Here is a 27112-nt window from a genome sequence, read left to right as displayed (position 1 = left end):
GACAATCTTATCTGAACTAGAGAATCTTAGCTTTACCACCTCTGCCAGCACTGTGTTCCTTGACAAGTCATGTTACACACATGGTCCTCAAATTTAGATTTCTGAGTGCCAATCTGTAAGATGGGAACAATGATAAAACTTCTCGTAGAGTTTCAAGGAATAAATGCTATGATTATAAAAAATACCTGGAAATGAGTAAGAGCTCTATTTAGCTTAATTTTATTCCTTCTTCCTATTTCATCTTTTTGCCATATGTACCACCTGGCACCAGATCACATACTGGCATATGATCCAAAAGGAATGCCTCATAACTCTTCCTATCATAAATTCCTACCATCTGTCAAAGATGGTGTTAAAGCCAGAAAAACTGAACCCACTTTATCCAGAGTTACTATCATCAAGAGGTGGGATAGCTAGGTTACTCTCTGCCTTTATGATATTTTCATTTCTTTCTATTAGTATACATATGCATGTCCCACTTTATTACACAAAGAATGAAGATGAAAGTCTCACTTTTATAACTGATATAATCCAGAAGGAAGAGGAATACACAAGAGTACATTTCAGCTGCAAAGTTCGTGCTGGTTCAGCCCCTTCTAGGAAACCATTATGAGCAGACAAGAGAACTTTAGCCACTCATATAAGAGGTCCTGGCAATATGTACTGGAGCCAGGAAAACTCGTGCCATCCGATGATGCTGAGGTTGCATCTTAGCTTACCTGATCCACCGTTACATTTTCAGTCAAGTAAAATTAATCTTAACTCCTTAACTCTTAGGGAAAGCAGTAGATGTTGTCTTTCCTTTCATTTAATCACCTTATTCCTAGATATCGTTAATGATAACTTACTTAAATGTTCAGGTTTCTTTATCTGGGTGTTTCAGACATACATAAGTCATAAGCAAATTGCAGTTTGGTTACTGAGTCTTAGTGGCTACCAAGAGAAATCAAATCTATTGTAAGCAGTAAAGGAATATTTTTGAGGAAGACGATGAGTCTCAGATAAAAAGAGAGATGATTCCTGCAACAGAAATCATCTATGTAGGATAATGCAAACTAATGGAATCAACACCCCCAGTCAACATCACTGAGCCACTGGACTTAAAACTACCAAGAATAATCACGAATGGACAAGAACATCCGAGTGGCTATCTGGAGGTGACATGCTCATATTCTGTGAACTGGGAGGCAGGATGAAGAACTATTCCACATGCTTATCCTTGGATTTCCACCCTCTCCTCCAATTGATGGAGCAGGTATGGAATCAGGAGAGCCAAGATAAAAAATAGTCACTAACCATTTCAGAATAGATGTAAGAAAACAGATTACAGAACCCCTGAACCAGATAGTCAGTAACTTGTGGTAGCAGCAAAGGTCTGGTAGTCAGTCAGGCATTGTGCAAATTCCAGCTTGGCTACTTGCTGGAGAAAACCATGATAGTGCTAAGACTGGTAGACTCCCAAGCCGGATTTCCCATCACTTGTTCATCTACTCTTGTAGACAGGTTTTAATTCTTACATTCCTTATTAGAGCAGACACATTGACTAGTTAGGAAAATTTTAAGGCTTCCTAACTGTTAAGAAAAAATACTCTGATCATTAAAACTAGGTAAAAGAGTAGCATTTTTTTCTCCTTTTGCCTGGTTTTTCTTTTGAATAATTACCTTAAATCTGGACTTCCATTTGTTTGTGAGCCCCTGATACTGCAATGGATATCTGCTTCCTCAGCAAGAACTTTAAACCAACCCTATTGGTAGAGTTTAAGTAGTTATTCATATAATTTTTGGCCAAGGCAAATTCTCAGCCAGAAATTCAGTATTAGTTGTGACACACAACAGACATGCAGGAGACACAAAGAACACTTGGTCTTTGCCCTCTCACCCTAATTGAGGTCACCTCAGGCCACTTCCATCTCTTATCTCTGCTTTTCTCCAGCTGATAATTGCTTCTGTAAGGAAATGGGGTCCAGGAAAGAGGAAGATGTTGTTGCATCTCCCTGCTCCCAACTTGTGCTTATCCCAAACATTGTTTTTCAGTCCAGCTGTCAAACTCCCAGCATGGAAGAGGAGGTCCTAGCAGACATCCTGTTGAATACCGAATACAGGGTTCAGTGTCTGATTCTACTTTGGTGACTCACTTCAGTTTCCTCATTTGTAAACTAAGTGGGAACTAATCATTTTTTTTTTTGAAAAGTAAGTGTGGCTATTAACACTTTTTATCATGCCTGACCCAGAGTAAATGCTCAAGATTTTTTTTTAACTTTATCTACCAGTTACCTAAAATTTATTTTCTTGGGATTCAGTATACATACATGAACACTTAGAACACTCAATTCTGAAAAGATATTAATCTGTCAGCAGAAATAAAATCAGAAACCCTTTATTTTCTCAGATAATGACAGTTTATGGGAAAGATGAAAGCTGCTATCTAACAGACAGTTGAATATGTCAGCCATTCATAGTTAATTGTTTAAACCATGAGTTAAGGGTTCATTTCTGAAAGATTTTTTTCCTGACCTATGACATAAAATTTTCATGTTATTTGCCCCTTCTCTCCCCCACACCCCATAACACAACAGGGTAGGAGTGTAACAGAGCAACCCCAATGTGAAGTAGGTTGGCCTGACTGTGGGTCCTCACCCCTGCACTGAAAAGGGACTTATATAATGAGCTACACACAAAGCTACACACATTTATTTATATATATAAAAAAAGGGGGGAGGTCAGGAGGGGATGAAGAAATGAATAACTCAAGTTGGGAGAAAGATAAATTGGTGAATGTATCCTACCAGTTCTGCTGAGCTGGAACCCCAGTGGCACCCTGAAAGCTGGGGAAAAACCAAGGACCCGAAGGTCCCCATGTCTGGTTATTTGCCACCTGGCTGCTTCACTCCACCCTCAGCTCCCAGTAATCCTTACTTTGGCGGTGATGACATTATGGGACTTGTAGTCCTTGGTGTCTTGGATCTCTCTGGTCTGGGGTGGAGGCGGGGGCCATAAAACCTGTTTGTGGTGTTTGTTCAGACCGTACTTTTTCTGCAACAGGAAGGGTAGAGAAATCAGGTTATTGAATAGATTTTGTGAGTGGATAGTCAAATAAGGAACTCACACACAGGCTGGAAGATTCTTAGTAGGCCCGTCATTGGGTGTCCAGTGGTTCCTCCCTTAGAGTCCAGTATCGGGGTACCAAGAAAGGACCATTTGACTTGTTCAGAGAGGAGGCACAGGTCTCAGAGCCTACTGCCTTTCACATTTTCTCTGAGCGTATGAGAGGTGTAACCCCTCTGGAGATATAGCAATATTCCAATATTCTTTATTTCCAGAGAGTAGTGTATTTATTCCCTCCCCTTCTCATTTTACCTTTCCTCTGAATCAAGGAGTAAATAATAGTAGTAAAATTCTGACTAGCCATAACAGGTTGAGGTTTTCTTCAAAGTATTGTTTTCAAGTACTGTCACCTAGCAGCTGGATTCCTTTGCCTCAATAAAATTGGCACCCTAGATATAAGGAGAAATGGGAGATAAACTTGTGTCAGCTTGGAATCAATTTAGAATAGTTTAAGCCCTCTCAAACCCAACACATTCTAAAGATTTAAATGCTGTTCACTTAGAAATAATATCTAAGGAATTTTTTCCATTAAACATTCAATCTGGTTTAAACCTAATAAGCTGCTAATCATTTTGAAACTTGTTCTCCCTTATTTGGCTTTCTTATTGTTATAGAAGTCAGAGTTTAATATGCCATAATTGCTGAAGTGCAAGGAGTGAAATAGAAAGTACCCTGAGTTTGCTTTCTGAAAATAGGTCTGAACCTGGATTCTGTAACTAGGTGAATTTGTAACATAGGCATCTTCAAGGCATATCGATCCTCATCTATATGTTTTCTCACATAGAGGTGCTCAGTGTTTTAAATCTGTGACCTGAGGGGGGTCTGGCACAAGTTTTGATAGAGCTCCTTCTTTAAGTAAAAATAAGAAAAAAAATTGTTGAGAAAACAGATAATATTATCTAGGATAATAGAAATCTATAGAAATATACAGTGATGCTGTAATACACCAAAAATTAATATCATGCAAAGTTAGGATAACTTTATTTCTTCTGCCAGAATGTTACCCTTTGATTTAAGTAAAGGAGATTCAAATGGAATAGACTTATGAAGATCTAAAGTATTTTTAAGTATATCTCTTTGAATATGCAAATCATAGTGTACACATTTTAAAATGTTGTTTCATCTTTATTTATAGCAGTGGCAGGCATCCCTGATTCTATAAAGGGGCCAGAGGGAATATTGTTTTTGATTTTCAGGTCACAGTTTCTGTAGTTCTACTTAACTCTACCATAGTAGTACAAAAGTGGTCATAGAAAATAGGCAAGGCTGTGTTCTAACAAAACTATATATACATATACAAGCGATGGATGACTTTTAACCCATACATAATTTGCTGATCCGTGACCTAGAGCATGATACTGAATGTATTTAAAAACCAGGGATAATCAATAAAACTTATCTAAGCAAAAAAAATGTGTATGAATATATACTCACAAGTTATTAACTCAGCAGTTGTATAAACATAACCTCAATATATACAGCTATTCTTTTGGCATTGTGGCTTTTGAGTTAAAAAAAAAAATAGTGTGGTTCTCTAAGTATATTCAATCAAGACACTGGTATATGTATCACATAATCAGCTTCCATCTCACCAGTTCTTTTCAAAGGGCTAATACAGAGCTACACATAATTGCACTGAACTTTATTTTTTTTAAAGATTTATTTATTTGTGCTTACAGAACTGGGGTACAGGCCAGAGGTGCAGGGGCAGTGAGAGGATTCACCAGAGACAGAGTGGGGAGCAGAACAGGCAGATAGACAGAAGTACACTGCTAAGGGGAACAGGAAGTGGGTCAGGAGAGGTCTTGCTGCACCAGGTGGATCACCTCTGGGCATGGGGATCAAACTTGCTCTGAAGGGCTGTGACAAGCTTGCAGTGCTGTGTACTAACCCTGGCTGCCTGGGAGGGTCTGCACATTAAACTTTACTGTTTATCTGTGGTGGGCAACTTTCAAAATTGAAATCAGACCCATTACATGAATGTCCAATACAGGATTTTTTTCTGCTGCACAACCTGACAGCATCTGAATCATTGTGTTTTAGAGAGTTTCCTGTAGGTATTAAATGAGTTAGACTTAAACCTCAGTCTTTTATAACCATTTTCCACATTCATCTTTAAAAATGCCATTGTAGAATGCTTTTGTGGAATTCTTTTCGCCTTTCTCCAGAAAGAGTTTAAAAGTCGTGAGACACCTTGACCATTACAGAATGTTCAGAATTAGAGAAGACAGTGCATCATTTTTCAGACATAATAACTAAGAAAACAACTGAATCCTCACTGCCTTAGCAAAGCATCTAACATTAACATGACCATTGCATGTTATATTACATCCAACCTCTCACCTTTTAGAAATCCTAATAGTATATAAGTTCTCACTTTATTGTATATTTTTAAAGTATCTAGAAGTCAAGCTTTTTGCAATAATAACAGCATAAATATGGTTCACCGTCAAAAGCCCCTCAAATGTCAATGTTTTAGCACTGACTTTACTTTTTCCTCATGTTCAGTAAAATCTAGGTTGATGGTACCTCTCTATTGTGTTGTAGTAGTCCTTTGGGTACACACATGTGGCAAAAGGGAGAGAGGAAATAGGACTTTGGCTTGACTGGAGGACTTTAACTGCTTTGGCTGGAAGTGACACATGATCACATCTGCTCATCATTCACTGGCCAGAACCAGCCTACATGGCTCCCAACTAACTACAAGGGACACTGGGAAATAGAAACACATGGTTTGTTCATGATGATGGAGAGCCTTAAGCTCTCCATTTAAAGCTCTTGGTTCTTATACTACATCCCAATTTAATCAGATAAGGGCTAATAAATTTGTAATATTAGTTCAGTATTTAGTGAACAGATGAAACTGTTGTTTAATTCTTATCTAACTAATCCTTAACATTTATATCCTTAAATTGATATATGTCATGTTCCTTTGTGTTGAAAATATGTCTTCTAAATATGTGTGTTTCATTTATTCAGTTATAGTCACTTCTGGAGAACAATTATATACAGTATTACTATGTTCCTAACACATAGCATTGATGAATAGATATTTATATACACTAGTAGATATGGAGATTTGCACCCAGTAAACTTTGGTACCATTCAACGTCATGAAGACTAGGATAACTGGCTTCAGTTTGCATTTCTAGAATGCTTGGAGATTTTAGTTTGGATCAGTGTTTCTTAAAGTATGCTTAGTAAACTAACCTGGCAAGTTGGCACTCGGATCCAGGAGTGCATTATAGTCAAGAAATTGTGTGTTTAGGTTGGTTTTCTGCTCAACCATGAGTAAAATGGCCCTAGTGAAACCCACAAATAATGAACAGTAGTGCCAATTCTGTTCTAATGCATGTTGTAAGCAAATTAGCTCATACATAACTGGTAAATAGGGCAATGGTGTCACTGTAATATGTGTCACTATAATGCAGCTTTTCAAGCATCTCGGTATTTATGTTGCCAAATACACCTAAATGCCATGTGACTAAAAGCAGGATGTAGCAAGTTTGGATAGTAGATATGCAATGCCAATTTTCCTTACCTTTCTCCTCTTGATTTAGTTTTGCCATATGTGTGATTTTTTGGAAGGGCTTATTAGATGTCAGTCTCAACTTAGTAGTTTGTTTTCCCCGTAACTCTTCAGCTTCAGTATTTTTTTACTTTCCTCCATTGAAATCCTATATTTAATGTAATGTTTATTTTCTAGAAATTTAATATGTCTTTAAAATCATGCTGCTATTTTATTTGTGTTATTATTGGCTCTGTTTGTGCTTGGACATAAAAAAAAAGTTGTGTAGGTATTCAGTAGGTGTCCCCAAATCTATTTTTGCTGTAAACTATTCTTTTACATGTGACTTTGTAGAAAACATGGAGTTACTTTTAGGAGTGACTTCAGCATATAATAATAGACATGCCTGTATGCTTATAATCTAAATTTCATATATTTTGTGGAATAAAAGAATTTTGGTAACAAAATTGGCATTTCTATTTGACAAGTTGCCACGCAGAGTTAGTTTTTGATATTTTAACCTTTTTATTTTAAAGTGTTTTAGAGTTCCCAACTGGTGTTCATATGCAGAATCCCATTTCACTACCAGAACAATAGCATACGAATTATTGTTAACTTGGAAATCCCGGTTCAGAGAAAACAATATTTTGCCTCAGGTAGATTGTTGACAAAGTTATGACTATAATTAGTTATTTATTCAAATAAACATATTTTGGGTGTCTGCTTTATGCAAGGCACTCAAGATACAGAGATAAAATGAAACACAACTCTCCTCCAGCTGGCTTCTTCTACTTTCCCTCCATGAGTGGAGGGACTCTTGTCAACTTGAGTTGGGCAGGGCTAGGCCAGGCTAGGCTAGAGAAGTTGCTAGTTTCCTAGAAGAACTGGCAGCAGAATACCCTTCCTGCTGTGCGTAGGGCTGAGGGACACTTGGGTGGCTGCTGGCCAAGAGCATAATCCTGTTGCCAACTGGAAGTCTGTCACTAGACTGCTCACTCACCACTTGCTTTTCTAGTTTTTACCTCTGACTTTGTCTTCCTCTGGGGAAACAGCTGCAAGACTTGAAGAATGCCTGCTGCCTCTAATCCATCTGCCTCATGTGGGCCATCCTTGCTTCTCAGGGATGTACAGTAAAAATGGCTCATCTTTGTTTCATGCACTTCTTAGTATGGACAGGGAACTCAGATAAGACCAAGGAAATGTATTGCTCTGGGTTCCATCAACAAACTTACCATGAAAGCTTAAGCAAGATATTTTAATTGGTTTTAGTGCTCAGTGTTCTCATCATTTAGATGTCTGTAAAAGGCCTTCTGAGATGGTTCAAGGACGCACTTGGGTTTATTCAATGTGTGCTACAAGAGGGCTCCAGGGAGTAAGGCCCAAAGAACAGTATGGAGTCCGGACTCTCAGTGGTGCTGACTTTCTGAGGTTCTTCTGAATCTGAGACACACCTCACAGCCAGATACAGAATGAATGATCAAAATGAAAGCACCTGGTGTCTATGAGATATTTAAGTGTCTTAAATGGTCATGAATTTTTTAAAAAACACTGGAAATTACAGAGCTATTTAAGATAAAGGGATATTAATGAAAATAAATGTTTGCTGCTAACTCAAATTATTTTGATAAATAAAATTTTGATGAAAATAATTTTAATCATTTACAAAGCCTATTATCATATTCATATTACTATTAATTTCATTACCTGATTATAAATATGTAAACCACAAATACACATTTAGATGTATCCATTATATTGAGTGACACTGAAAGCTATCGCATTCTCTCTGACACCCAAGTCTTTTTTTTTCAGCCTTGGAAAATGGAGGATACCAAATTCCAACTGTAGTTTTGATTCCATGGCTCTGCTTAGGCAGAACCCACAGTTAAATGTTTATTTACTTGGTCAATGTTTAACCTGTGATTGAGCATTTAAATACCCCCATGGAGACTGGGAAAGCAGTGCAGACAGTAGTGATAAACAAGCAAAGGAAAAGAAATAATTAAGAGCTTGGAAACAAAAGGAGAAAGGGTGACTAGTGCTTTTACCACTTCTTTTTTGCATTCTTCCGCATGTTTAGTATATAAAATAGTTTTTTGTGTGTCTAATAGCAGTCTAAAAAAGAAACTAAATATATCATTGGCACTTACTAGTTTATTTCACAAGTATACAAAATATCATTAACATGTTCTCCACTCTCTAGGCAGATGGCATGTCAGATGTCAGAAGAATTAGAACTTGGAGAAAATGTGCCCTACCTTTAAGAGTATAACAGTTGTCTATATTTTCATACTTCATGTTATGTGACCTAAGATCGTTCAGCCTTAACTGTTCTTTATTCTGTGGGTTAAAGAAAAATTCCTTATCAAAGAAATTAAAATTAGGGAAAATATATTTGAATATGTACATGACTCATCCAAATTGCATTATCCTAATTTGTGTTTTCTTTTTTTTTCTCATTAAAGAGAGAATGAGCTGGGAAAGCTGTTCTTTCTTAATAGGTTGATAAGTAACTGAGTTAAAACATGTGCTTTCACCCAGCATCCAGTGGCAGGAAGCCTAGTTTACAATTACATATTTGCCACCAAAGTGAAGATTTTTTTTTAAATCATTGTTTTAAATAAGAAAAATAAGGACAAGAGCTATACAATTACATATTTGCCACCAAAGTGAAGATTTTTTTTTAAATCATTGTTTTAAATAAGAAAAATAAGGACAAGAGATTATTTGGGAAGCAAATTGGGTTAAGATTAGCTGGGAGTCATATGTTCTGTTTGCTGAAATAACACATAACCTCAAATACTCAAAGTAAAAAGTTTATTTTAAAAACAACCATATTGTTACATGATTACAGAAACTAAGCCACTTTCTAATTTTTTTATTGTGACAAAATATACACAAAATAAAATTTACCATTTAACTATTTTAAAGTTACAATTCAGTGGCAAAAAATTTACTTACAATGTTGTGCAACACAATCTAGTTGCAGAATTTTCTCACCATCCCAAACAGAAACCTTATATCCATGAAGCAATCATTCTCATTCCTCCCTTCCCTCAGGCCTTGGAAACCAAAACTCTGCTTTTTGTTTCTATGAATATGCCAATTCATTGTTTTTCACATACATGATATGATACAATTGGTGGCTTTTTGTAACTGACTTCTTTCATTTAGTATAATGATTTCCAAGGTTCATTCATGTAGTAGCATGAATCACTTCTTCCTTTTTGTAGCTGGTAATATTCCATTGTCAGGATATATCACATTTGTTTATCCATTCATCAGTTCATAGATTTTTTAATTGTTTTCACTTTTTGGCTGCCATAAGAAGTACTGCTATGAACAATCATACAAGTTTTGGTATGAGCATCTGCTTTAAAATTCTTTGGGATATTAAACCTGGCTGGAGATAAAATTGTTGGGTCATATAGTAGCTCTCTGTTTAGCATTTTTAGAAACTGCCAAAATGTTTTTAATAGCATTTGCACTGCTTTATATCCCCATCAGTGATGTATAAGGGTTCCACTTATTCCCAACTCTTGCCCAAACTCACTTGCCATGTTGTTACTGTTGTTGTTGTTATTATTACCACCTGACAGGGTGGAAAGTAATATCTCCTTATGGTTTTCTGTTTGCCTTTTTGTTGTTCAGTTACTTCTTGTCTTAAAGGGATATAAACCCAAAGTGGCTTCAGCTGTGCTGGAGATGTTCTTTTTGCAGACTTAGGTGGCAATTAACATAGTTGTACTCTTTTTGTACCTGACATACATTTGTCAAAAATGAGGATGGGTGCCCTTTTCCAAATATATTAATTTCCTCTGAATGCCAGAAAAATTACAGCAGGCCTGCTGGCTTAAAACAACAGAGATGTATTCGCTCATAGTTCTGGAAGCCAGAAGTCCACAATTAAGATAATTGGAAGCATTCCATTGCTTCTGAACGCTCAAAAGGGGAATCCTTCCTTGGCTTTTACAGACTAGCGACTCCTGGGCTCCTCAGCATTCCACAGCTTGTAAACATCTCTCTCCACACTCTGGCCTCTGTCTTCACATGACCTTTTCTTCTCTGTGTCCTGTCTCTGTCTGAAGTCTCCCTCTCCTTTCTCTTATAAGGATACCAGCCTGTGGATTTAGAGCCCACTCTAAATACAGGATGATCTTGTCTGGAGATCCTTAGCTTAATTACATCTGTTACAGTCTTATTTCCAAATATGGTCCCATTCATAGATGCCAGAGGGTGGGACTTATTTTTGAGGGGACACAGCTTACCCCACTCTATTGAATACAGGCTATGCTTTAAGTTTTCTTTAAATTTTAAGAAAAGAAACAGTAAACAATGTTACAAAAATATAGTAATCTGAGTTTAAGTCAAAGGATCTGTAAGTTAGGCAAACAAAATACATGCATAAATCCTACCACCAAAAAGAAGTTTTAATCAGCTTTTGAAAAATTTCTTCACTAACTATCCATCCCGAAGAGAACTTTTCAAATAAGGGTTGCAAAGAACATTGATGTTTTTCTCTTTGTTCTTTAGAAGAAGTAAATGAGAGCAATACCATGCTCCCATACAGAGCAAACACCTGTATGTATTAAGATACTAAGGAGGTTTTATTTATTTATTTATTTATTTTGTTATTGTCATTTTGCCAAATATAGGCATCAATTAAAAAAATCCAGAAGGCATATATTTTGTGTTGATACGTTTACCCATGGTACACTATTGGTTTTATGCTTTTGTTCTTAATTCATTGATAATCTTGAGTTTTGGGCTTTTTGAATGTTGTAATCTTCAACTTTCATCTGGTTTTACACTTGGCTGAGGATTCAAGTCACAAAAAAAGAATGTCATATTTAATGCTTAATTAGTTCCAGCACCTTTTATTTTAGTATAACATGTGCTTATAGCAAACTTGGTTGTAGGCTTTTCATGCTTTAGTTAAATAAACATGTAAATAAAGAAATCCTTTCTTCTCATTAATGATACTTGATCCAATATATTAAGTTATTTGAGTTTCTAAATATAAAGTTGCTGATAGGGTATGGTAGTTCTGTGAAAAGCTGAGAACATATAAATTGAACTGTTCAAACAATGGTTTTATTCAGTAGACTGAAAGATTAGAAGCCCACTTTCTGGACTTCAGTGCTATTCTCAAATCTTGTTTTTTCTTCTTGGATAATGCTATCTGTTCAAAAATAGATGAATCACCACATTCTTAAATTGCCCCCACTATAAAACATGTCTTCAAAGATAAACTTGGGAAGCTTAGATATGCAGGATTGTATGAAGGTTTTAAGTAACTCCTCATTATTTCACCAAGAAATATATCTTAAAAAAAAAAAACAAAACATTTTCTTCTTCCTTTGCTTGGTTGTTTTTTGTTTGTTTGTTTGTTTTCTCCTTTATTTGTTTTAAAATAACCTAAAAATCACTGATATATATCCAGAAAAGCCATAATTTGTTGGTAAAATTAAAGAAGTCCATTTCCACAAAGCACTTTTTATATACCTTTAAAGTAGTAAAAGGACAAGTATTTATAATATGTTGACAAAATTTATTTTACTTATCTTTCATCACAATATGGAATAGTAGTTGCACTCAAGACATGAAGGAAAAATATGCTTCAATATGCTTCAATGGTTTGACTGTGAAATAACTGACATACAACAGGATCACTTACCCTAGTAGATTTCCCCTCCAGACGCCAGGCGGGGTGTCAGTTTGTGGATGGGCAAGTCTGTGCCTCTTACAGCTATGACCTCTTAACAAGACTAGCCTGACACAAAGCTGCAATTATTCTGTGGTGACATCACCATCCTGCCCTTTCACTTCTATTTAAACGAATTATTTTTATGTTGGCTAATGGAAGATTTCAACTTTAAATCTGACCTGGCAATGAATGTCAGTATGAGTCTGTGCCAGGCTTTCATCCTGCTTTATTTTTACCTTCTGGCCACGCTTCTAACATGAACATCAAATTCTGAAAGTAGTTTTCTACATGGAATGTAGAGTCTTCACAAGAAATTTTTTACATATTCAATCGCTTGATTAATCATCTAAAAAGTTGCTACCCTTTTACATAATACATTGAGGACTGCCCAAGTTAAGTTCCAAGATAGCATTGACAGATTTCATTCAGATAGCACCAACCTCTTTGATGGATAAATAGGAAAGGAAAAAAAAAAAAAAGCTAAGACTGATAAGCTTTATAAAATTTACATAAATTATAATAACTATGATTACAGTAAAAACATAAAGCCCTTGAATTTTTTTAAAATGCCCATACAAATAATTCCTTACTGTATAAAAATCTAATGAATAAAAATCTTGAGGAGAACTGAAGTTTTTTTTCACTTTTTAAACACTCACTTCTTCACATTTCCTGTCCCATGGTGGACCTCTGTTACCACCATGAAAAACAACATGTTCATAATGCAGGCAAAGGTACTATACATTTCTGCACACAGAGCAGCTCCAGTCCTTCCCTCTCATTTCTGTTTTTTTAAACTTTTTAATAGCTTTTGGAAAAAAATAGTAAGAAGTAAATATTGAGCCAAGTCATGGTAGCCTTCTGTTTTTCTGCCTCATTATTCCCATCCTTCCCCTAGCCACAGTGGAGCAATAAAGCTGGCAAAAGTCCACTAATTGGAATAGACAGTCTTTAAGTCCCCTTTTGTATTTTAGAACTCCTCTGTCTCTCTTCTTGATTTCGCTTACTTGCACTATAAACTTTCTTCCTGGTAGAAATCAAACTCAAATAGTTACTGACTCTCCTCCAACACAAGAACCTGTCAACTTGAGCTGAGATTAGAGTTTACTCCGCTGATTGCCCCCTAGAATTAGTCAGCTATGCCCAGTAGTGTGGGACTCAAATAACTCATCTTAGATCTGATGCCCATTCTGAAATCTTTGGCACCTGAAAAAAGGTGCCAAAGAAAGTACTTGCCAACCTCTGATTAGATGGGGGAGAGGGTACATATTAAACACTAGGAGAGGAATCACAGATTTTCCCACTAAGACAGTTAAGTATTAGGAAGTCATAATTAAATCTATGCAGCTCTTCCTAAACTTAACAGTTAGATTTTGGGTGGTCAAATTAATTTCTTTTGCAGGAATTACTACATAAAAACACATTATATATATACACATATATATATGTATATACACTATAAATTTTTTAAAGATTTATTTATTTATAGATATAGAACTAGGATACAGGCCAGAGGTACAGTGGTAAGAGGATTCACCAGAGACAGAGTGGAGAGCAGAACAGGCAGACTGACAAAGTACACTACTGAGGAGAGCAGCGGGTGGTCAGGAGAGGTCTGCCACGCTATGTGGGTCAGCTCCCTGGCCCCCTGAAGAGGCTTCGGCTACCTTCATAGTGATGCACTTTAATCTACTGTGCCACCAGGGAGGGCCCATTATTTATATGATAGTCACAGTAGAAAATTAACACTATAACTGAAAATGGATTTAAATAGTGACAAATACTACAGATATTAATAACATCCTTTTTATTTATCAGAAATATCTAAATTCATGTATGTTACAGACATATGTCATTACTCAAATGAATTGATTTTTGCTTTATTTTACTTAAATTTTTACTTTTAGTAAGCTGTCAACACCTTTCACATTGAAGTATTACCTTTGTGTTGTATCAATAGATGGGAAAGACTATCTTTGAAATGATTGTAAAATGGCCTTTAACAAGGATAAGCTACTATAAATAACCTCACAGTCCCAAATATTGCTTCTAAAAGAGTACATACAGTCTAATGCCATTAATTATCTGTACATTTTTATATGATGTACTCTTTCTACAGGACTTGAAAAACTCCTCATAACATAATATAATGCATGTGAGCCCATAAAACATTATGGCAATATGTTTTCTGGAGAGATGTTTCCTAGTGAATATGTATATACCAAACACTTTACTTTTCTCTTAAGTTATTCCATCTAACTTTACTACCCTGATCTTAGCCAGAGTTAAGAGTTTTCTGAAAGCTTATTTAATGACAACTAATACTACTTTTCTGGAGCTATTATTTAGGTATTGAAGCTTTTTTTTTTTAATGTGATCATAAAGTTGTAGTTTAGTGCAAGGTTATTTTGTTGTATGAGTATAGTTGAGGCAATTTTTTTTTAAGTAAACTGAAGTTCTATAATGTAAATTTAAGTAAAACTTCAATGAATTGGCTGTTTGAAATGAAGGTGTATGAACTTAACTTGGTTGAATTTACCACTGAAAACAAAAAAGAAAGAACAGTAACCAGGAATGAAGCATTGAGTCATAGAATTATAAGAGATGGTAATTAGACTCAGTAAGAAATGTTTTTATTAAAGCAAACTGTGGATTCACTCAATAAGCTTGATTGAACACTATATAACAGTGAATCATAAGCTTAGATTTCTGTGTAACTGACAAAATTGTGGCTGTAAGTAACTTAAGTAATACAAAACAGTGTAGAATAACTTAACTAAAGGAATTTGTTCAGTCATCATAATTCCATGCTATTATTTTTCTACTTCAGCATACTATTTCTACCCAAACTACCTAGTAGTTCAGCATAGCAACTGAAGTTTATATTAGTTTCCTTGGGCTGCTGTGATAGAATCCCAAAGACTTGTGGGATTAAGCATCAGAAATTTATTTTCTGATGGCTAGAAGTACAAGATCAAAGTATCTTTAGGATTGACTTCTGATGATGCCTCTCTTTCTGGCTTGTAGTCACACCTCTTACTCTTCTTATAAGGATCTGGTTCTATGATATTAGGACCTCATCTCAATTTATTCTTAGTTGCCTTCCTAGAAGCCCCTTCTCCAACCACAGTTGCGTTATACTTCAATATATGAATTGTAGAGGGCGCAATTCATTGTGTAAGTGAGCTCTAACTGATTGTGTCGAATTTCATAATTCAGAAAAAGGATAAAATGTAAGGGAAAATCTTTCAGGTGAGTCAGTTCTGCTTGATGAGATTCCTGAATATTTCATACAGTTCTTCCATTTACTTTTTATTGGCCAGAACATAGCCACAGCTCTACACAAAGCTATAGGTTGGCTTTTAACCATGTGCATTGCTGCTCTAAGTAAAGATCTTATTACAAAAGAAAAGGAAGAAATGGAATTAGGGTCAACAAGTCATCTTTGTCATATCTAGAAATTGTGCTGAGTTTTGAGGATGAGAATATGAGCTTTTAACGTTAAGTAGTTTGTAGTTCTTCCAGGAAATAGAGTAGGCACTTACCTGTAATATAGCATAATATATCCTCTGGTATAAATATGGAAAGTTTCCATGGAAGACTGAGAAAGAATGATTGTCAGTAGGGGTACCTGGGAAGACGAGTTTTCAGATGAACATTGAAAGCTATTTAAACGTTCATCAAGCTAAGAAGTAATGCAAGCTGTTTTAGGAAACTGTAAATATTAAAATGGGGCATAGTTTGACGTTCTCAGCCAGAAGTGGTAATGAAATTGGAAAGGTGGCATGAGGGCATATTTTAATTGGTATAAAATGCTAGTTAGGGAGTTGGGCAAGCAGGTACTGGGTCCTTGAGAGAATAAGATAGAGTTATAGCCAGATATGTGTTTTAAAAATATATATCTGGCAACAGAAAGGAAGATAAATTGATATTTATAGACATGTGTGTGTTAATAAAAGAAGTGCTATTGAGGAAATGAGATATTAGAATCCACTAATGGTTTAGCTTTTGTTGTCACTATTGACTGAGTTGTGCTGGTTTCTGCTCCTTTAAAGGTCCAAACAATAAGAACAGACAGAGAGTTATAAGAATGGTGAGAAATTATGAGATCAAAATTTTTTCTAGGCAGTCGTCCTCTGCTCACCTGTGACCATGCAGGTGTTTCTTTCTCCCTGCTCTCTTCTTCTGCAGGGCAGCAGCCTCCTGCCTGCCGATGACCTGTACCATGCCTATTCTTCTCTGCACTGACCTCCCTCTGTGGAGGCCTCTCTCCTAAGACCGCCTGCCTGCAACCATGCATCTCTCCCTCTCTCTGGAAACCTGTCCCTTTTCAGGTAGCTCTTCCTGCTCATTTGCACCTATGCAAGTGTCCTTTCCTCTCCTGTCTCTTTCTAATAAACTTACTCTTTAAATATATATATATATATATAAATTCTTTCTAAAGTTATAATTCTCGAGGAAAGTTTAACATTCTTTTGCATTTACATAGCATCATCTTGCTATTTTTTGCTTAGCCTTGCTTATAATTCTAGAACTCCTTGATATTTTTTCCTAATTTTCCTGTTCCCTTTTAGTCCCCAATCCTAGTTCTCAGTGTTACCGGGAGCCATGAGATTGTAGAAAATTGAAAATGAGTAGAGATAGTTAAGGTTATCCATTCAAATTCTTTTATATTGTGCCTCTTTGCAGCTCTCAGAAACAAGAATGTCATTGCATTTGTTCTAATTTCTTTATTTTAAGTTATGAAAATTGCAAAAACAATTAGTGAAATTCTAAAGAATTAGAGAAGTAATATGTCAGTGCATCTTTAAACACATAAAGATAGTTATAACATAGAAATATATAAACTTTTTAAGACCATGAAATACATCAAACATCAAACAAGTGAGAATATTAAAGGAATAACATAGTAAATACAAATATGCCCAATACCCAGTTTTGTGAAATGTGAATATTTATTCATACTTGTTAAATTCTATAAGAAATGAAACACCATTAGGATTTTTTGAGAAAGCCCAATAATGAGCAAATCTCTTCTTCACTGTATCAAAGCCATTATGAGACAAAGAATCAGAATCAAACTCAAATGTAAACGAAGTTCTTACTATTGACCCCTAGGTGAAAATGACTTTCCCTCCAGCCCCAGCTGAGAGGCTCACACAGGAAAAGTAGAACAAAGCAATTTTGTTCAGTGGGTAGCTTCATTCCTGTGAGGAACCCATAAGTTTGTCCTTCCACATTCATTCATTGTTTAAGTGTGAAATGAGGACAGATATAGCAATAGACTAAGAGTCACAAGTGACTCTCTCTTCACATGAAAGGAAACATCAGAAATAAGAATTTTCCTCTAAACAGGTAAAAAATTAATGTCACATTTTACCTCCTTTTGTATCCTATTCCATTCCTCAGGTAATCTCTACCTGAATTTCAATATCCTTGTATTTAACAAGTACTTAGTCACTGGAGTTTTGATTCTAAATAGCAGAATGCTTCCATTTAAGGAAAATATCAGCAGCCAGTACTTGGAGTTATGGATATAACATCTGTATTTATTTTAATTCCAAGATACCCTAGTAGACTAATGGAAAGAATGTAAAAGATGATGCTACCAGATCGGAATAGAGTTTAGATCCAAGGATAGTACTGTTCAACTAATGTTTTAAGTGCTAGAGAGCATCATGGTCTTAAGAACAATTATAACTGAGAACACAAAGTTTAGAGCTATCTCAAAACAGAAAAAAAACATCAAAAATTATCTCTTTTCCCTGAAAAGAAAACAAGCATTCTGCTAACCCTTGCCATCTGAAGTATTTCAACATTCCAGGCTACTGAGATTTGCTCTTATAAACAAACCCGTGTCCTTTCAAATACTTTCTAATTTATTTTCCAATAGTTTTCAGGTGAGTAACAAATTATTTTCATCTGGCTTACCTTATTTCCTCTTTATAAACTGGACAAGTTTTAAACTGAGGAGAAGCACTGAAAAGTTTTGAATGAAGAGAATGTTTGGTAGTGAGTCGTATAATGAACAACGTAAATAACAAGTAGCTAGGAAGGGAGAAAAGCAATCATTTTAATTTAAGTGGTAATGTATTATTAAAGACAGTACTGAGCCATCAAGGAAAAAAATTAGCCTATTCAAAGTATAAGTGAATCAATAATGGCATCTTTTATGTCTGGAGTTTGAAATTGTCAGTTGAAGCTATGGGAGAAGTCTAGGATGAGCGATCGTGTTCTTATACATTTTGATTTGGAGCATATATTACTGGAGCTGGTACATTGTTTCATTTTGGTAATTCATTTCATGAAGACTTAATAATGTTAATGACTGACCACTTGTACATTAAACAAAAAAAAATTTAGAGAATCATACTCCTTCAGAAAGGAAATGTATTAATTCTGTGTATTTTGCCTCCTGCTTCAGAGTAAAAAGGCAAATTGAAAAGGGAAAGATCTAGAAAACTAAATCTTATATCCCTTTGAGGTCCAGAGCAATATGAAATATATGTGAGACTTAATTTTATGCGTTAATTTTGACCTTGAAAACGTGCATAGAGATATTTTTAAAAGTCTAGGCATGCTTGCTCTTTGAAAGAATACTCTAACTGGTGAATACTGGCATTAACGTCTTTTCTAAATAATTTAACTGATTTATATTTTCAAGTTTCAGTAAATTAAGAATATCTTATGTCTTATAGGTAGCATATTATGGTATAAATGATCACATTTTTAAATAAGCTTTTAAGTTTACTCCCCAAATTTTAGCAGTCTAAAATAAATGCTTTCAAGTATTATGTGCACTTGCAATTTTCACGATTATTCTTTCCCATTAATTTCTACTTTATTTTCTGTTACACCTAAGAGTTTCAACTTCAGCAGTTTTAGGGCAGAACTCCAATTGGTACAATTAAGAAAAAGGGAGTGTACTATTTATACATTAGGTCAATGGACTCTATTTTTTTTAACATTATTGATATATCCTTGATTCAACCTCAGAGTTAAGTCTTACCCAGCTACCCATATGTCTGCTGTTCATTAGAATATTAGAAGAAAGAACCTGTGGCTTTATTAACAGAGTTTCTTCAATTCATTTTATTAATTTATAGGTGTCTTCTTAGTGATATATATATATGTATATATTACCAAAATATGTGTGTTATAACTGTTATATATTCTATATATAACATACATATCAATGTTATATATATATATATATAAAATGTAATATGTATTCTATAAATACACACACACACACAGACAAACCAGTACCACCTTGCCAACCCTAAAGTTATCTTTGGTCACACATACAACAGGTTATTTTAGGAGTCAGAAAAGCCAAGTAGAGTGTACACTGAGATGAGTGATGCTCAATTTCCTAATTTTCACTGGAACAATTAAACTTCCAAAGAAGCAAGAAAGTAGGGTTAGCACACTGTTCCTAGTGAAGCAATAGCAGTACCTCAGGTAATAACTGTGTCTCACACGCTAAGACAAGTACATGGCCTTCAAAAGCCAGCACTCAAGAGATCCAGGAAAAAAGTAGCCATTTCAGGGGTGCAAGAAATCAATCAATTCAATGACTAGAATTCAGAATGATTAGGTACCAGCAAACTGAAAATCATTTTAGAGTATATGCTATCTCTTTGCTTTCCTGGTCCTCAACAAAATGTGCTGGGCATACTGTCAAAATTAACCTTAAGGCTGGCAATGTCTTACCTTCTCACAAAGAAGAAATGATACGTCAATTAATAAAAATCATGAGAAGCTTTCATGAACAAAACTACAACTTGCCTTCACATTATTAAACTTTCCAGATATGCTGTAGCTTATATTTCTGGGTCAGTACTTGAATAGGATACAAGCCTGCCATGCTTTGAAGTGGAATATGCCTTTCCATATGCAGTGTCCATTCCTTGTAGTCAAAGAAAATGAGTTCAACTCTCAGGATTGCCAGGGCAGCTGCAGAACAGAGCTCTGTGTTCATGTTGCTTCCAAAACACACGAGTCAGTGTTTCCCACAGTGGGATCCAGGGACCCCTGAGGTTCTGCAGCTTTTTTATCCTGTAATACGCTGAGCCAGAAGATGATGCTGATAGGGTGGAGGCGTTGGGTCTGACACAATTTCAGGGCAAGGGCAGTCTGAGAGGAACTGGCAGAGATGGCAGTTATTTGTGGTGGGAGGATATGGGAAAAGAGCAGATGTCTGTAGATACTGCAAAGGAAAACAAACACTGTGGAAGAACAAACTTATGTAGAAAAATTTAAAAGGGGATTTTTAACAAAGGATGTTTGGGAAACAATTTGGAGTTTAATATTCTGGGCAGCGCTTGTGAAAGGGGATAAGTTCTTACAGCCAGAATGACCTTTATACTTGAAATCTTCATTTTTGTTTATTACATCCTGTTCCATTTAGCAAACTTGTATTAAACACCTACTATGTGCCAAGAATTAGAACTCCTTGCCCCTTCCCCACCAGTCATATACAAATACACACATTCACTTTGAAGTTCAAATACCATTTGTCATAACTGGTAGGCCACAGGGCATTTCTTTTTAAAGTCAAAATAATTGGCTCACTATGGCAAGCTGAAGTCAAAAAGCAGCTTGCCAGGAATGAACTTGGAAAATGCTTGAATACCAAGGTGTTTATTTGGATTGGCTTTCCTGCACTTGCTGATGGAGATAGATATCTTGATGGCTGTTACATCATTTCTGATGACAGAACTTTGAATGGTGAAACTGATTGAGCCAGATTTTGTTCTTATATAACCATACAGGGATGTTTCAGTTGTTGGAAGGAGATGCTGAATTGGATGTGGTATTTTTTTTTCCGGGAAATATTGATTTTCTGTGTTTGAGATTTTGATGCAATTTCCACCTAGTATTGTTTGTTATATTTCATTCTATTTCTATTCCCTGTGTCTTCACTGTTGGAGTCTTTTAGCTCCACCACAAGACTACAGTGTTATAAAAATAAACATCTCTGATTTCAGATGAACTAGAAATGTGTAGAACTATAAAGTTTTTTGACAGATTCACTTATACTTGGCCAAAAAGTTTTTTTGACAGATTCACTTATACTATTGGTCATTTCATCTTTTAAAGTGATCACGTAGGACAAAACTGAAATCTGTTTACCTATTAAGCATAATTGAACCTGGGCCCTCCCTGATAGTGCAACGGGTTAAAGCTCAGCACTGCAAGCTAGCTATGGCCACTTCAGTGCGAGTGCCTCGAGGGGCCCCAGAGGTAGGAAATGACCTATATGGTGCAACAGACCTCTCCTGACCTGCTCCCCTGAGCAGTGTGCCTTGTTGATATACCTGTGTCTCTGGTGAATCCTCTCACTGCCCCTATACCTCTGGCTGCACCCCAGTTCTGTATGCATAAATAAATCTTTAAAAAAGAATAATTGAGCCAATTAAAATATCAGCTCCACATCTCCAATATTATAAATATGATTTACTATATATTGCAAGTAAGGAAAAGGATTTCCAATTTTTTCTCCATTCTTAAGATATTTTTCTTTCATTTCTCTGAGGTGCTTTAAAGTTAGCTACATGTCATCTGCATGAGACAAAATACTAAATTTAGAGTCATGTAAAATACCTGATGGATTGCATCGTTAGTTATCATGGGCAAATGTGACTTTAGCTATTTACATCCATTTGAATAGCGTGAATGAGCTCTTTCCTCAGCAGGCGTAAATGGTGCCCAGGTCATACTCAGGTTTGGGGAATATAGCATCTCTGCACCCCTGCGTCACAGAGGTTGCACGGCCTAGACATTCTTTCTGAATCTCAGGTAGTTCAAATCAGTGACTTAATTATCATGGCTGAATGTATGAGAAGAGTCACTGTTAGTTCACCTTGTCCTCGGAATAGAATTGTGATACTTGAAGTGAAATAGGTAATAGAGAGTGGTTGTTATTGGAATCAGAGAAACATTAACTTGCTATTGATGCAGAACCTGGGTGGTATCATAAACATACAGCATGTCTACAAGGACTGAGGTGAATGTCCTGAAGACCAAGCTGGAAGGCTGGAGGTGTCTTGAGCTCCTCCTCAGCTAGCTCTTCCACTTGGATGACCTTTGTTCCAGATTTTTTTTTACATATGTCATTGCAGCCAGTTTTAGAAACAGGAAATTTTCTTTGGAAACGAGTCAATGAGTCCATTGATCCCTTATGTCTGTATCACTTTTTAAGATATAATTGGTCATCAGAATGGGGGGAAATCCTCTTCCCAAAGAAAACTCAACAGCCAGATGGTACCCTGACTATGGATTCCACCTACGAAGGCAGTTCCTCTCACTGACTGATTATTCTCTGCTCCTACATGTGTAACTGGTATTCCTCACAGCAGTTAACACCTGGAAGGCCTTTGTTAACTCATTTTCAATATGATAACCTGAGGCCCACTTGCTGAGTTTTTTTTTTTTCAGCTGGGCTGTAAGATCTGTGAAGGCAGGTGTATTGTCTTTTTATAACTATATCTCTGGAGCCTAGCAAATGCCCAACCCTAAATAAAGACATGATTAATGTTTGTGAAATAATTTAATAAATTTGAATAACTAACTACATAATTTAAGTGAAGGGGCTAGAGTTAAGTTCCTAAATCTGTATGTCTAAAAATCACCATCTTTCTATACTGCCAGGGAATTTACCCTAACAACTATTAATTAACTGCAACCACACAATCTTTATTTCTTATCCTAATATTGTGTACTCATTTCAACCTTTCACAGTGTTAATGGCATGAGTTTTCCTATTATTTCTAGATTAAATAAATGTGAGTAGGAAGTTGTTGAAAGAACAGTAACATTTTAACATGATCCCTGATCCCCATTTATTTGATACCCTCTTGCCTTGGACTTGGAATTTGAAATACTCAGAATTCACTTAACTCTTAAAAACTCCAATCTGGATATGCCTAGTTTAGAATTTCTGAACTACCCAGTGAGAGACAGACTTTTTTCATTAAGATTCAAGTAGTAGAAGAGGCAGCAATAACTCTCCTTGGAACTTAGAGGAGCATGTGTCCACTGGAGGTGCCCAGATTTTGCATCCTCAGTCATTTTTTTCCTGCTGGTCTTATCCTCACATATTCCAAAGCATTTGAGGGTTGCGCTGAGCTGGGTAGTTTATTTTTATTAATCTGACCAACACAAAAGCACTGTCATCATATAAAGTCTATGACTTGACCTTAAAAAACCAGAGCTGAAGTCTATCTCTGCTACTAAGCCAGACTGACCTTGAACAAATCTATGCTCGTTTCCTGACACACAGAAAGGAAGATGGAGCTCCATCCTGCCTAACCACCCTGGTTTGTGCATGATGCCATCACCATTGTTTGCATGAAAATATTTGTAAGTGGAAAATGTTTGGGAGCATTTAACACTGTACTACTGTAGTGTTTGTCCCTCTTCAGCTCTCACTTAGTTCTCTCATACATCAAATTCTATCCTGGAGTTATTCAAAAAATGATCATTTTTTACAAGAAAAGCCCTTTAATATCGACAATCTCATCTTCCTGTTCGTCTCAGCCCTTAGATAAGTAACACATTAAACCATATTTGAAGACCTGTTCATTTCTTTTCTACTTAAACACGATTTAGCTGAAATCATGTTCAGAATCCCTATCTAGCACTCAGTGGCCATCGCTCTCTCCTGTCTCCTACCTTCCCTTCATTACCAACACCCTCTCAGCCCATCACTACACTACCACAGAAGAACACTTCCCTTAATCTGTTTCTGGGGAGGAATTACATGAACTAATATCTCTCCTCCAAATTTATGCCATTGTCACCCTCTACTTGCCATTCCCAGTTTTAGGACTATATCAAAAACCTTGAATAATGTCAATGATTTGGGTCTCCTGGGGGCAAATGTCCCTGCTATCTTCATCTGCACAGTGATGAGAATGTGGTATTGAGCTGTAGGGTAGTTAGCAAATGAAATGAGCAACACATTGTAATGCAAAATGTTTGTTACTATTATGAAAGGAAATAAATCTTTTCTAGTGCATGTGAAAGCAGAATTTGCATTTGAGCTCTGACTAGTGTTTATGTTATAATTCATTTTAACCCTAAATTGCCCCCACAAAGCATCTTAGTATGTTGGAAATTTTGTTGTTGTTTTGCTTCTACTGAAAAGAATTATAATTTTTCTTTATTTCTGGTACTTAACGTTCTGAGATAACTTACTATAACAAAATGAACATTGAACAAAAAGTTATGAGAAACTGCTTTTACTGTTTATACACTCCTTTAAATCAAAAGAACAAGATGTAAACTATTTTTTTTTATGTCATCTCTTATGCTTCAGTCTCCTTCGTGCCTAAGGAAACATGAAAGAGACTGATTTACAATCACTTTGGGCAAATTGCCTGTAGAATTCTGAGGACAGGAAATGAAAAAAAAAAATAATAATAAGTACAAAACACACCCCCGGACATTCCACACAACATGTAGAACAAACAAACAGGCCCAAAAAGGAAACCAAAGTTTTGGTCTTATGTTGATGGGTACCATGAATGGCCTTTGGGAAAACAGACACTAAAGATGATGAAGTGCTGGAAAAATCCTTTCAGAGGGGTGACATTGACTCAGATTAAAGTGAATTCATTTCCCCTTTTGTCTAAAGTTGGTGAGTGCTTTTAATTTAGACAAATTCTATTACCTGTATCACATTATGATAGAGGGCTACAATATTCATGTGCTTCTCAAGTCTAACAGGAGTTAGACTTCCCTCCTGAGGATCTTGTTTGGATAAAGATACCAATTTAAGAAATCTCTGTGGGGCCTGAGATTATGGATTTCTTACCCCCTCCTGGGTAATGTAGATATCACTAATTTGCAGGCCACTGTTGGTTTTCTGTCACCTTAAACAAAGTCACTGGTGATAGTGTTCTGGTCTTTATCTGCTGTAGAGTGGTTTTCAATTCGAGATATATTTGGTCCCTGGGAAATTTAACACTTTCTGGAAATATTTTTGTTCTTTATTATAGATAGCCTCTCATAACCATGAATTTTCTTATCCAAAATGTTTACAGCACCAAAGTTGAGAAATTCTGCTGCAAAAGAGATGTTTTTTATTTCAAATGTTAAAAATAATCTATTGAAAGTGTAAAAAAGAAAAAAAATCAAAGATGAGGAAAGGAATAGGTATAGCTTATGGAGAGTGAAAAGTATTTAAAACTGCCTTCAATTGTATGAAAAATTATTATGAAAAAGATGGTAGCTAGCTGTTCTCCCTTAAAGAATGAACTGGAAATGTATGTAAATGGACCTGGGCTACCTGTCCATTCTTTATCTGCCTCTTCCACCAGGCAAATCTGTCCGTGGACTGATACCATATTTGTTTCCTTTTGTGTCTCATCACTGGCAGAGATGCTCCAAAACCTTGTGATATATTTTCTCACTACCAACTGGCCTTATCTCCCACCCCTTAAAAAAGATCTAAGTTGGAAACTACTATTTCCATAAAATCTTCTCAACTAAGATGAAATAGATACCAGTTTGCCTCTGATTACAGCTGTCATGCTTCCTCCTTCAATGTGTTGTCTTTAATTGTACTGTCCATGTGTGCAAGGAGCTGTGCTAGATTTGAGAAGGGACAAGAAAAATAATTTCGAGTTCCTGCCTTTCAGAGTTTTCCAATTATTGGAAAATTGAGAGAGAGAAACCTCACCAATAATTAAGATAGGTAATATTTAATGACTATTTCTGAGAATTTTTTAAATAAAAGAGGAAACTATAGCAGTTAAAAATTATTCTCAGGTGGTAAATCAGGAAAGGCTTTTTAAATAGGCATGCATAAGTATCTTTTTCTCATAAATAAATATGCATAAGCCATTTTGAAAAATAAATTTTCTAAGTTACATGTAATTTTATGATCAGATAAGTACTTAATATTATTATCAAATTTGAAGATATGAATTAGAGCAAAGGATGAATTGAAATAAAATAGCATTTGGTTTTGAACTATATTTATGAAAGTGTTTATAGTAAGTAAGGAAAGAGTTTTTCCAAATACTTTTAGTAAGGTTGTGGTTTTAGCAAAGGGTAGTGAATTAAATCACCTCTGAATATACTTTATGACACTGTGATTTTTAAGTGCTCTTACATTCATAGGGAAGGATTCTTAATTTCTTTTTAAAGATTTATTTATTTGTGCATACAGAACTGTGGTACAGGCCAGAAAAGCAGGGGCAGTGAGAGGATTCACCAGAGACAGAGTGGGGGGCAGAACAGGCAGATCGTTGAAGTACACTGCTGAGGGGAGCAGCGGGTGGGTCAGGAGAGGTCTGCCACACCATGTGGTCACCTCAGAGGCAGGTGGGGATGGAACTCATGCTGACATGGCTTTAGCTTCTTAGTACTCCCCTTACTTCGGAACTTCACAGGTACACTTGAACAGCCAGTACCAAAGACAGAATCTGAAACTATTCTGAGACTTTGTAGGAGAGAGTTTCTTATAAAAAGAGTTCCATTTACTTGAACAACAGAAATTAAAGAGAGTAAAACCTCATTTAATAGATAGTGTCAGATATTGAGTAAACTACTTAGATATATCATCTGATTTAATCTCACTAGTAACCCTCAAGGTTATCAACAACACTTTAAGGAAACTAGTATGTTAAGTATAAAGTTCCACTCACTGCTGTTTGATTAAAGAGAGAAAAGCAAAGTGAATCCCAGTTCTGTATAAGATTTCATCTCTGGATGGAAATAATCAGCTAGCCTTCCCTTTGAAAGAAGAAAAGTTTCCTCTCCAGGGACTTTAAATGGTA

The 27112-nt window shown here is 35.9% G+C and overlaps 1 protein-coding gene across 2 annotated transcripts in view; it reads left to right on the top strand.

Annotated features, from left to right (window-relative positions):
• The window catches only part of ITGA1 (integrin, alpha 1), a 147500-nt gene that overhangs the window by 28715 nt on the left and 91673 nt on the right, over positions 1-27112 (top strand). The window lies entirely within an intron of this gene.

This window comes from Condylura cristata, unplaced genomic scaffold, assembly GCF_000260355.1.
Source record: "Condylura cristata isolate star-nosed mole 26May11 unplaced genomic scaffold, ConCri1.0 scaffold00007, whole genome shotgun sequence".
Lineage (NCBI taxonomy): Eukaryota > Metazoa > Chordata > Mammalia > Eulipotyphla > Talpidae > Condylura > Condylura cristata.
This window is presented reverse-complemented; position numbering and strand designations above follow the sequence as displayed.